The sequence below is a fragment of the Drosophila subpulchrella genome, unplaced genomic scaffold (genome assembly GCF_014743375.2).
Source record: "Drosophila subpulchrella strain 33 F10 #4 breed RU33 unplaced genomic scaffold, RU_Dsub_v1.1 Primary Assembly Seq103, whole genome shotgun sequence".
Lineage (NCBI taxonomy): Eukaryota > Metazoa > Arthropoda > Insecta > Diptera > Drosophilidae > Drosophila > Drosophila subpulchrella.
The window spans coordinates 30,001-40,000 of NW_023665445.1; the positions used below are offsets into that span (position 1 = coordinate 30,001).

The window sequence follows — 10,000 nt, forward strand, 5'->3', positions numbered from 1 at the left end:
GCATTTCTATGCCATATTTATACAATCCATTCATATCTTAATGTATATTTATTATATTATACATTATTATGCCTTATAGGTATTATACCTATAAGCCATATCCATACGATTCATTCACTAGTGCCGCCCCTCACTAGGTTTATAATTGTTATATCATTGATATACAATTTATTTCTATATATATGGCATTTATATGCCATATCCATACAATGCATTCACATTTCAATGTATATTTACTTGTTATACATTATTATGCCTTATAGGTATTATACCTATAAGCCATATCCATACGATTCACTTATATAAATATATGTATATTTTTCTATACATAATTTTTTTTTACTTTTGTATGGATTTCTATGCATATCCATAGTTTATATGGATATGCTTGGCGTTCTATATAGTATTGACAAATTCATATGCATAACATAAGTTTTGACCAATACGAGGAGGGGCCCGCCAACGACCACCTCCCTATAGTAGTTTTTTACCCCACGCACTATTGCGTGCCTGTTTACAGTACTAGTGCCAGCTATCACTAGGTTTATATATCGTGTTTCAGTGATATATGGGTAAATTCTACCATTTATTCTTATGTATATGGCATTTCTATGCCATATTTATACAATCCATTCATATCTTAATGTATATTTATTATATTATACATTATTATGCCTTATAGGTATTATACCTATAAGCCATATCCATACGATTCATTCACTAGTGCCGCCCCTCACTAGGTTTATAATTGTTATATCATTGATATACAATTTATTTCTATATATATGGCATTTATATGCCATATCCATACAATGCATTCACATTTCAATGTATATTTACTTGTTATACATTATTATGCCTTATAGGTATTATACCTATAAGCCATATCCATACGATTCACTTATATAAATATATGTATATTTTTCTATACATAATTTTTTTTTACTTTTGTATGGATTTCTATGCATATCCATAGTTTATATGGATATGCTTGGCGTTCTATATAGTATTGACAAATTCATATGCATAACATAAGTTTTGACCAATACGAGGAGGGGCCCGCCAACGACCACCTCCCTATAGTAGTTTTTTACCCCACGCACTATTGCGTGCCTGTTTACAGTACTAGTGCCAGCTATCACTAGGTTTATATATCGTGTTTCAGTGATATATGGGTAAATTCTACCATTTATTCTTATGTATATGGCATTTCTATGCCATATTTATACAATCCATTCATATCTTAATGTATATTTATTATATTATACATTATTATGCCTTATAGGTATTATACCTATAAGCCATATCCATACGATTCATTCACTAGTGCCGCCCCTCACTAGGTTTATAATTGTTATATCATTGATATACAATTTATTTCTATATATATGGCATTTATATGCCATATCCATACAATGCATTCACATTTCAATGTATATTTACTTGTTATACATTATTATGCCTTATAGGTATTATACCTATAAGCCATATCCATACGATTCACTTATATAAATATATGTATATTTTTCTATACATAATTTTTTTTTACTTTTGTATGGTTTTCTATGCATATCCATAGTTTATATGGATATGCTTGGCGTTCTATATAGTATTGACAAATTCATATGCATAACATAAGTTTTGACCAATACGAGGAGGGGCCCGCCAACGACCACCTCCCTATAGTAGTTTTTTACCCCACGCACTATTGCGTGCCTGTTTACAGTACTAGTGCCAGCTATCACTAGGTTTATATATCGTGTTTCAGTGATATATGGGTAAATTCTACCATTTATTCTTATGTATATGGCATTTCTATGCCATATTTATACAATCCATTCATATCTTAATGTATATTTATTATATTATACATTATTATGCCTTATAGGTATTATACCTATAAGCCATATCCATACGATTCATTCACTAGTGCCGCCCCTCACTAGGTTTATAATTGTTATATCATTGATATACAATTTATTTCTATATATATGGCATTTATATGCCATATCCATACAATGCATTCACATTTCAATGTATATTTACTTGTTATACATTATTATGCCTTATAGGTATTATACCTATAAGCCATATCCATACGATTCACTTATATAAATATATGTATATTTTTCTATACATAATTTTTTTTTACTTTTGTATGGTTTTCTATGCATATCCATAGTTTATATGGATATGCTTGGCGTTCTATATAGTATTGACAAATTCATATGCATAACATAAGTTTTGACCAATACGAGGAGGGGCCCGCCAACGACCACCTCCCTATAGTAGTTTTTTACCCCACGCACTATTGCGTGCCTGTTTACAGTACTAGTGCCAGCTATCACTAGGTTTATATATCGTGTTTCAGTGATATATGGGTAAATTCTACCATTTATTCTTATGTATATGGCATTTCTATGCCATATTTATACAATCCATTCATATCTTAATGTATATTTATTATATTATACATTATTATGCCTTATAGGTATTATACCTATAAGCCATATCCATACGATTCATTCACTAGTGCCGCCCCTCACTAGGTTTATAATTGTTATATCATTGATATACAATTTATTTCTATATATATGGCATTTATATGCCATATCCATACAATGCATTCACATTTCAATGTATATTTACTTGTTATACATTATTATGCCTTATAGGTATTATACCTATAAGCCATATCCATACGATTCACTTATATAAATATATGTATATTTTTCTATACATAATTTTTTTTTACTTTTGTATGGATTTCTATGCATATCCATAGTTTATATGGATATGCTTGGCGTTCTATATAGTATTGACAAATTCATATGCATAACATAAGTTTTGACCAATACGAGGAGGGGCCCGCCAACGACCACCTCCCTATAGTAGTTTTTTACCCCACGCACTATTGCGTGCCTGTTTACAGTACTAGTGCCAGCTATCACTAGGTTTATATATCGTGTTTCAGTGATATATGGGTAAATTCTACCATTTATTCTTATGTATATGGCATTTCTATGCCATATTTATACAATCCATTCATATCTTAATGTATATTTATTATATTATACATTATTATGCCTTATAGGTATTATACCTATAAGCCATATCCATACGATTCATTCACTAGTGCCGCCCCTCACTAGGTTTATAATTGTTATATCATTGATATACAATTTATTTCTATATATATGGCATTTATATGCCATATCCATACAATGCATTCACATTTCAATGTATATTTACTTGTTATACATTATTATGCCTTATAGGTATTATACCTATAAGCCATATCCATACGATTCACTTATATAAATATATGTATATTTTTCTATACATAATTTTTTTTTACTTTTGTATGGATTTCTATGCATATCCATAGTTTATATGGATATGCTTGGCGTTCTATATAGTATTGACAAATTCATATGCATAACATAAGTTTTGACCAATACGAGGAGGGGCCCGCCAACGACCACCTCCCTATAGTAGTTTTTTACCCCACGCACTATTGCGTGCATGTTTACAGTACTAGTGCCAGCTATCATTAGGTTTATATATCGTGTTTCAGTGATATATGGGTAAATTCTACCATTTATTCTTATGTATGTATATGGCATTTCTATGCCATATTTATATAATTCATTCATATCTTAATTTATATTTATTATATTATACATTATTATGCCTTATAGGTATTATACCTATAAGCCATATCCATACGATTCATATACTAGTGCAGCCCCTCACTAGGTTTATATATCTCATTTTAATTATATATTGGTAAATTCTATTATTTATTCTTGTGTATATGGCACTTATATGCCGCCATATCTATAAAAATGCATTTATATTTCAATGTATATTTTCTATATTATACATTATTATGCCTTAAAAAGTTATTATACCTACCATAAGGCGATATCCATACGATTCATTTATATAAAAGATATATGTATAATTTTCTATACATAATTTTTTTTTATGAATATATGGGTTTCCTAAGCATATCCATATAATACATTTAGTTTTATATGGATTAGATTGGTCTTCTTTATTGTATTGCCAAACTCATATTGATAAAATAAGTTTTGAACAATAAGAGGATCAGCCGCCAACCAACCAACCACTGCTACCATTGGAGGAACATATACTTACTTTTTATATGTCCTCTTACTTGAATGGTCCTCTCTTTACTTGAAAATTTCATTACCATAGGAATCTATTTATACATGGAATATGATTTCCACTACTTTTTCGCGTCACTAATAATTAATATGACGATACAGACTTGCTACCATAACATAAGTCTTGAACAATAATAGGAGCAGCCGCCAACCAACCACCAACCAACCAACCACTGCTACCATTGATAGTAATTTTATATGTCCTCTTTAGTTGAATTTCAATACCATAGGAATATTTATACATGGAATATGTTTTGCCACTACTTTTTCGCGTCACTAATAATATGACGATACAGTCTTGCTACCATAACATAAGTTTTGAACAATAAGAGGAGCAGACACACCAACCAACCAACCGCGCTGCTACCATTATATATACTTATATTTATATAAGTCCTCTTTACTTGAATGGCCTCTTTACTTGAATTTCAATACCATAGGAATATTTATTTATACATGGAATATGTTTTGCCACTACTTTTTCGCGTCACTAATAATATGACGATATAGACTTGCTACCATAACATAAGTTTTGAACAATAAGAGGAGCAGACACCAACCAACCAACCGCTGCTACCATTGAATGAACCATATATACAAACTTTTATATATGTCCTCTTTACTTGAATTTTAATACCATAGGAATATTTATACATGGAATATGTTTGCCACTTTATCATCGCGTCACTAATAAGATGACGATACATTTTGTTTGTTCAATATTTACTTATATATTGATGTTTCCAATTTAGGTCTTTTATATTTCTTCTTCCCTACCTTACACACCACAAACAAAGTGGCGTGCGATGCTGCAAGCAAGCATAATGATTATGCCCGCTTGCAACATCTTTATTATCGAATCATCAAGCAAAGGATAAGCTTCAGTGGATCGCAGTATGGCAGCTGCTCAACCACTTACAACACCTTGCCTGTTACAAAAGTCGTTTACAATTGATTCTAGGCTTTGTCATTGTATTAAATAATGCTTTTATATGTAACTAGCGCGGCATCAGGTGATCAAAGATCCTCCCAATTTACTATGTTACAAATTACATTGGCATCACATCCATTGTCGTTTATAAAGTAAATTATAAACTTTAAATGGTTTAGAAGCCATACAATGCAAATTGCCCCTTATTTATCATTGCAGTCCAGCACGGATACGACCTTAGAGGCGTTCAGGCATAATCCAACGGACGTAGCGTCATACCACTGTTCGCTCGAACAAGTATTGTGCCATTGGTCCGTACCTGCGGTTCCTCTCGTACTACGCAGGAATGCTGTCGCAACAACGTTTTGTCATTAGTAGGGTAAAACTAACCTGTCTCACGACGGTCTAAACCCAGCTCACGTTCCCTTGCATGGGTGAACAATCCAACGCTTGGTGAATTTTGCTTCACAATGATAGGAAGAGCCGACATCGAAGGATCAAAAAGCGACGTCGCTATGAACGCTTGGCCGCCACAAGCCAGTTATCCCTATGGTAACTTTTCTGACACCTCTTGTTAAAAACTCTTTAAACCAAAAGGATCGATAGGCCGAGCTTTTGCTGTCCCTGTGTGTACTGAACACCGAGATCAAGTCAGCATTTGCCCTTTTGCTCTATGTGTGGTTTCTGTCCGCACTGAGCTGGCCTTGGGACACCTCCGTTATTATTTGAGAGATGTACCGCCCCAGTCAAACTCCCTACCTGGCAATGTCCTTGAATTGGATCATACCTGAGTAATTGGAGTTATACCAAATTTTCAAATCAAAAATACATAAATGCACCGTTTTATTAAAGAATTTGTTTGCGATTATATAACAAACTCGTGATACTTTGATCAAGAAGCTTGCATCAAAACCCAATACCATAAGATATAATAAATATATCCGTATAATGGCTAGGAAATGATACACGTTCCATTTAATCAAGTAAGTAAGGAAACAATAAGAGTAGTGGTATTTCATTGGCGATACCAAACCGAAGTCTAATATCTCCCACTTATTCTACACCTCTTATGTCTCCTTACACTGCCAGATTAGAGTCAAGCTCAAAAGGGTCTTCTTTCCCCGCTAATTATTCCAAGCCCGTTCCCTTGGCTGTGGTTTCGCTAGATAGTAGATAGGGACAGTAGGAATCTCGTTAATCCATTCATGCGCGTCACTAATTAGATGACGAGGCATTTGGCTACCTTAAGAGAGTCATAGTTACTCCCGCCGTTGACCCGCGCTTACTTGAATTTCTTCACTTTGACATTCAGAGCACTGGGCAGAAATCACATTGTGTCAACACCCGCTAGGGCCATCACAATGCTTTGTTTTAATTAGACAGTCGGATTCCCCAAGTCCGTGCCAGTTCTGAATTGATTGTTAATTGATAATCGTTATAATTAATAAGAACTAATTGGTTTAACCCAATTAGTATTCTTAAAAATTTTAGCAAGAAAGTTCCACAATTGGCTACGTAACTAAACTATCCGGGGAACAAGTGACCAACATAAATGCCAGACACTCTATTTACCCAGAACGAGCACATAAACCATGTTATTGTTTCCCAATCAAGCCCGACTATCTCAATCTTCAGAGCCAATCCTTATCCCGAAGTTACGGATCTAATTTGCCGACTTCCCTTACCTACATTATTCTATCGACTAGAGACTCTTCACCTTGGAGACCAGCTGCGGATATTGGTACGGCCTGTTGAGAAGTTTGCGTGTCCCCACCATAAATTTTCAAGGTCCGAGGAGAAAATATCGACACAACAGTATATGTCATGCTCTTCTAGCCCATCTACCATATCTCTCTGCGAAAGACTTCCATGGTAGTACGGCTATAAAACAGAAAAGAAAACTCTTCCGATATCTCTCGACGGCTTCTTTATGGTCGTTCCTGTTGCCAGGATGAGCACGAGGCCCATATTTAATAACAAACGGATACTCAACAGGTTACGGAATTGGAACCGTATTCCCTTTCGTTCAAAATTATTCAAGTATATTAATTAGCTTGATTTATATAATATAATTATATTTGTATGGCATTTGTGTTTTACTTGAAAATTTTCGGCTTTCGCCTTGAACTTAGGACCGACTAACTCGTGATCAACCACTGTTCACACGAAACCCTTCTCCACTTCAGTCCTCCAAGGTCTCATTCGATTATTTGCTACTACCACCAAGATCTGTACCAATGGCAGCTCCATGCAGGCTTACGCCAAACACTTCTACGCATACCATTGTACCTTCCTACTCACTAAAGTTTCAAAATTTATATCACAAGTAATATAAATCATCTACTTTAGCGGTAATGTATAGGTATACAACTTAAGCGCCATCCATTTTAAGGGCTAGTTGCTTCGGCAGGTGAGTTGTTACACACTCCTTAGCGGATTTCGACTTCCATGATCACCGTCCTGCTGTTTTAAGCAACCAACGCCTTTCATGGTATCTGCATGAGTTGTTAATTTGGGCACCGTAACATTACGTTTGGTTCATCCCACAGCGCCAGTTCTGCTTACCAAAAGTGGCCCACTGGGCACATTATATCATAACCTTGAACTTCATATCAAGAAAGTTAAGGTTCTTACCCATTTAAAGTTTGAGAATAGGTTAAGATCGTTTCGACCCTAAGGCCTCTAATCATTCGCTTTACCAGATAAGATTATTTTATATAACATTAAAATGCACCAGCTATCCTGAGGGAAACTTCGGAAGGAACCAGCTACTAGATGGTTCGATTGGTCTTTCGCCCCTATACTCAATTCTGACAATCGATTTGCACGTCAGAACTGTTTCGGTCTTCCATCAGGGTTTCCCCTGACTTCAACCTGATCAAGTATAGTTCACCATCTTTCGGGTCACAGCATATATGCTCAAGGTACGTTCCAGTTAGAGGCATAAATAATATAAATATCATTATACATAACTATATAGAACGCCCCGGGATTGTGTTAATTAGCTATAAATAGTTAAAAAACTAATCCCATTATTAGTCAAGTTAATTACGCTATTAGGTTTATATCCCAATAACTTGCACATATGTTAGACTCCTTGGTCCGTGTTTCAAGACGGGTCCCGAAGGTATCCTGAATCTTTCGCATTGTTAATCATACAAGTGCATATAATAAACACAAAAATCAATGATAATTATGCCATTATATAATTCCGAAAAATTAACGCACTGTATTCATATAAATCTATCAGCACTTTATCAAATTAATAACATTTATTCTGTGTTAAAATGCAAGCAAATTAATTTGAATAAACTATAAGTTATATTTTATGATAAATTTTGTATGCTAATAGATTACAATGTCCTTATATGGAAAAAATGCACACTATTATCATAATATTGTTTAAATATTACAATTTTAATGATGAATTTTCCATAACGGATATTCAGGTTCATCGGGCTTAACCTCTAAGCAGTTTCACGTACTGTTTAACTCTCTATTCAGAGTTCTTTTCAACTTTCCCTCACGGTACTTGTTTACTATCGGTCTCATGGTTATATTTAGTTTTAGATGGAGTTTACCACCCACTTAGTGCTGCACTATCAAGCAACACGACTCTTTGGAAACATCATCTAGTAATCATTAACGTTATACGGGCCTGGCACCCTCTATGGGTAAATGGCCTCATTTAAGAAGGACTTAAATCGTTAATTTCTCATACTAGAATATTGACGCTCCATACACTGCATCTCACATTTGCCATATAGACAAAGTGACTTAGTGCTGAACTGATTTCTTTTCGCTCGCCGCTACTAAGAAAATCCTGGTTAGTTTCTTTTCCTCCCCTAATTAATATGCTTAAATTCAGGGGGTAGTCCCATATGAGTTGAGGTTGTGTATAACTTTTTTTGCAATTAATTCTTTATATATAATGATAAAACATTTTATTAAATTCGTTATATATTTTATATATTTGTATGGCATTTGTTTGGTCTAACGAATCAACGAAGAATAATAATATTGTCAACGGCTTTCTATTTACTAATCTTTAATAAGAGACAATTCTAGATAAATTTTTTATGCTAGACATTTCTCAGTATTATTTGATTGAAAAAGAAAATATTTCTCTTCGTTTTTCACATTCAAATTATTTACTAATGTGAGATAATGTTTTTCATATATTTGTTAATATTATGAATAATATAATAATTAAATTATTATTATCCAATAATATACCATATGCTTATAAAATTTCATTATAAAATTTATATAAACAACTTAATTAGCATAGTCTTACAACCCTCAACCATATGTAGTCCAAGCAGCACTATAAAATTAATTAAAGTACATAACAGCATGGACTGCGATATGCGTTCAAAATGTCGATGTTCATGTGTCCTGCAGTTCACACGATGACGCACAGTTTGCTGCGTTCTTCATCGACCCATGAGCCGAGTGATCCACCGCTTAGAGTTTTATATATTGGTTTGGTAATTTTGTCATATATGTTTTTATTGAAAGAAATTAAAAATACACCATTTTACTGGCATATATCAATTCCTTCAATAAATTGATTTTTATACCTAAAACGAATGCTGCGAAATGTCTTAGTTTCATATAACCAATAATATATCAAGTATTTTTTAAATGGCATTTACGGTATTAATACTTTTTTTTAGCGATATATATTGAAATTTATATAAAACATTAACCTGTAATAATCAGGTACAACATTGTACATTTTAGGTTGTTGCATTATCCAATGTATGCGCATAACTGAGATGAACAATACATATCGCAACGCGTGTATATTATGGTCCATATACACACAGTGTTTTATTAATTAATTGCATTTAATATACAATATAATAATAAT

At 33.5% G+C, this 10,000-nt stretch overlaps 2 non-coding genes across 2 annotated transcripts; both read right to left on the reverse strand.

Annotated features, from left to right (window-relative positions):
• Positions 1–5,048: 5,048 nt before the first annotated feature.
• On the reverse strand, positions 5,049–9,019 carry LOC119558487. The gene has a single exon (XR_005220211.1). It is a non-coding gene; the product is annotated as a large subunit ribosomal RNA (ribosomal RNA).
• Positions 9,020–9,420: 401 nt separating this feature from the next.
• LOC119558491 lies at positions 9,421–9,599 on the reverse strand. Its single transcript, XR_005220213.1, has one exon. It is a non-coding gene; the product is annotated as a 5.8S ribosomal RNA (ribosomal RNA).
• Between the last annotated feature and the right edge of the window lie 401 nt (positions 9,600–10,000).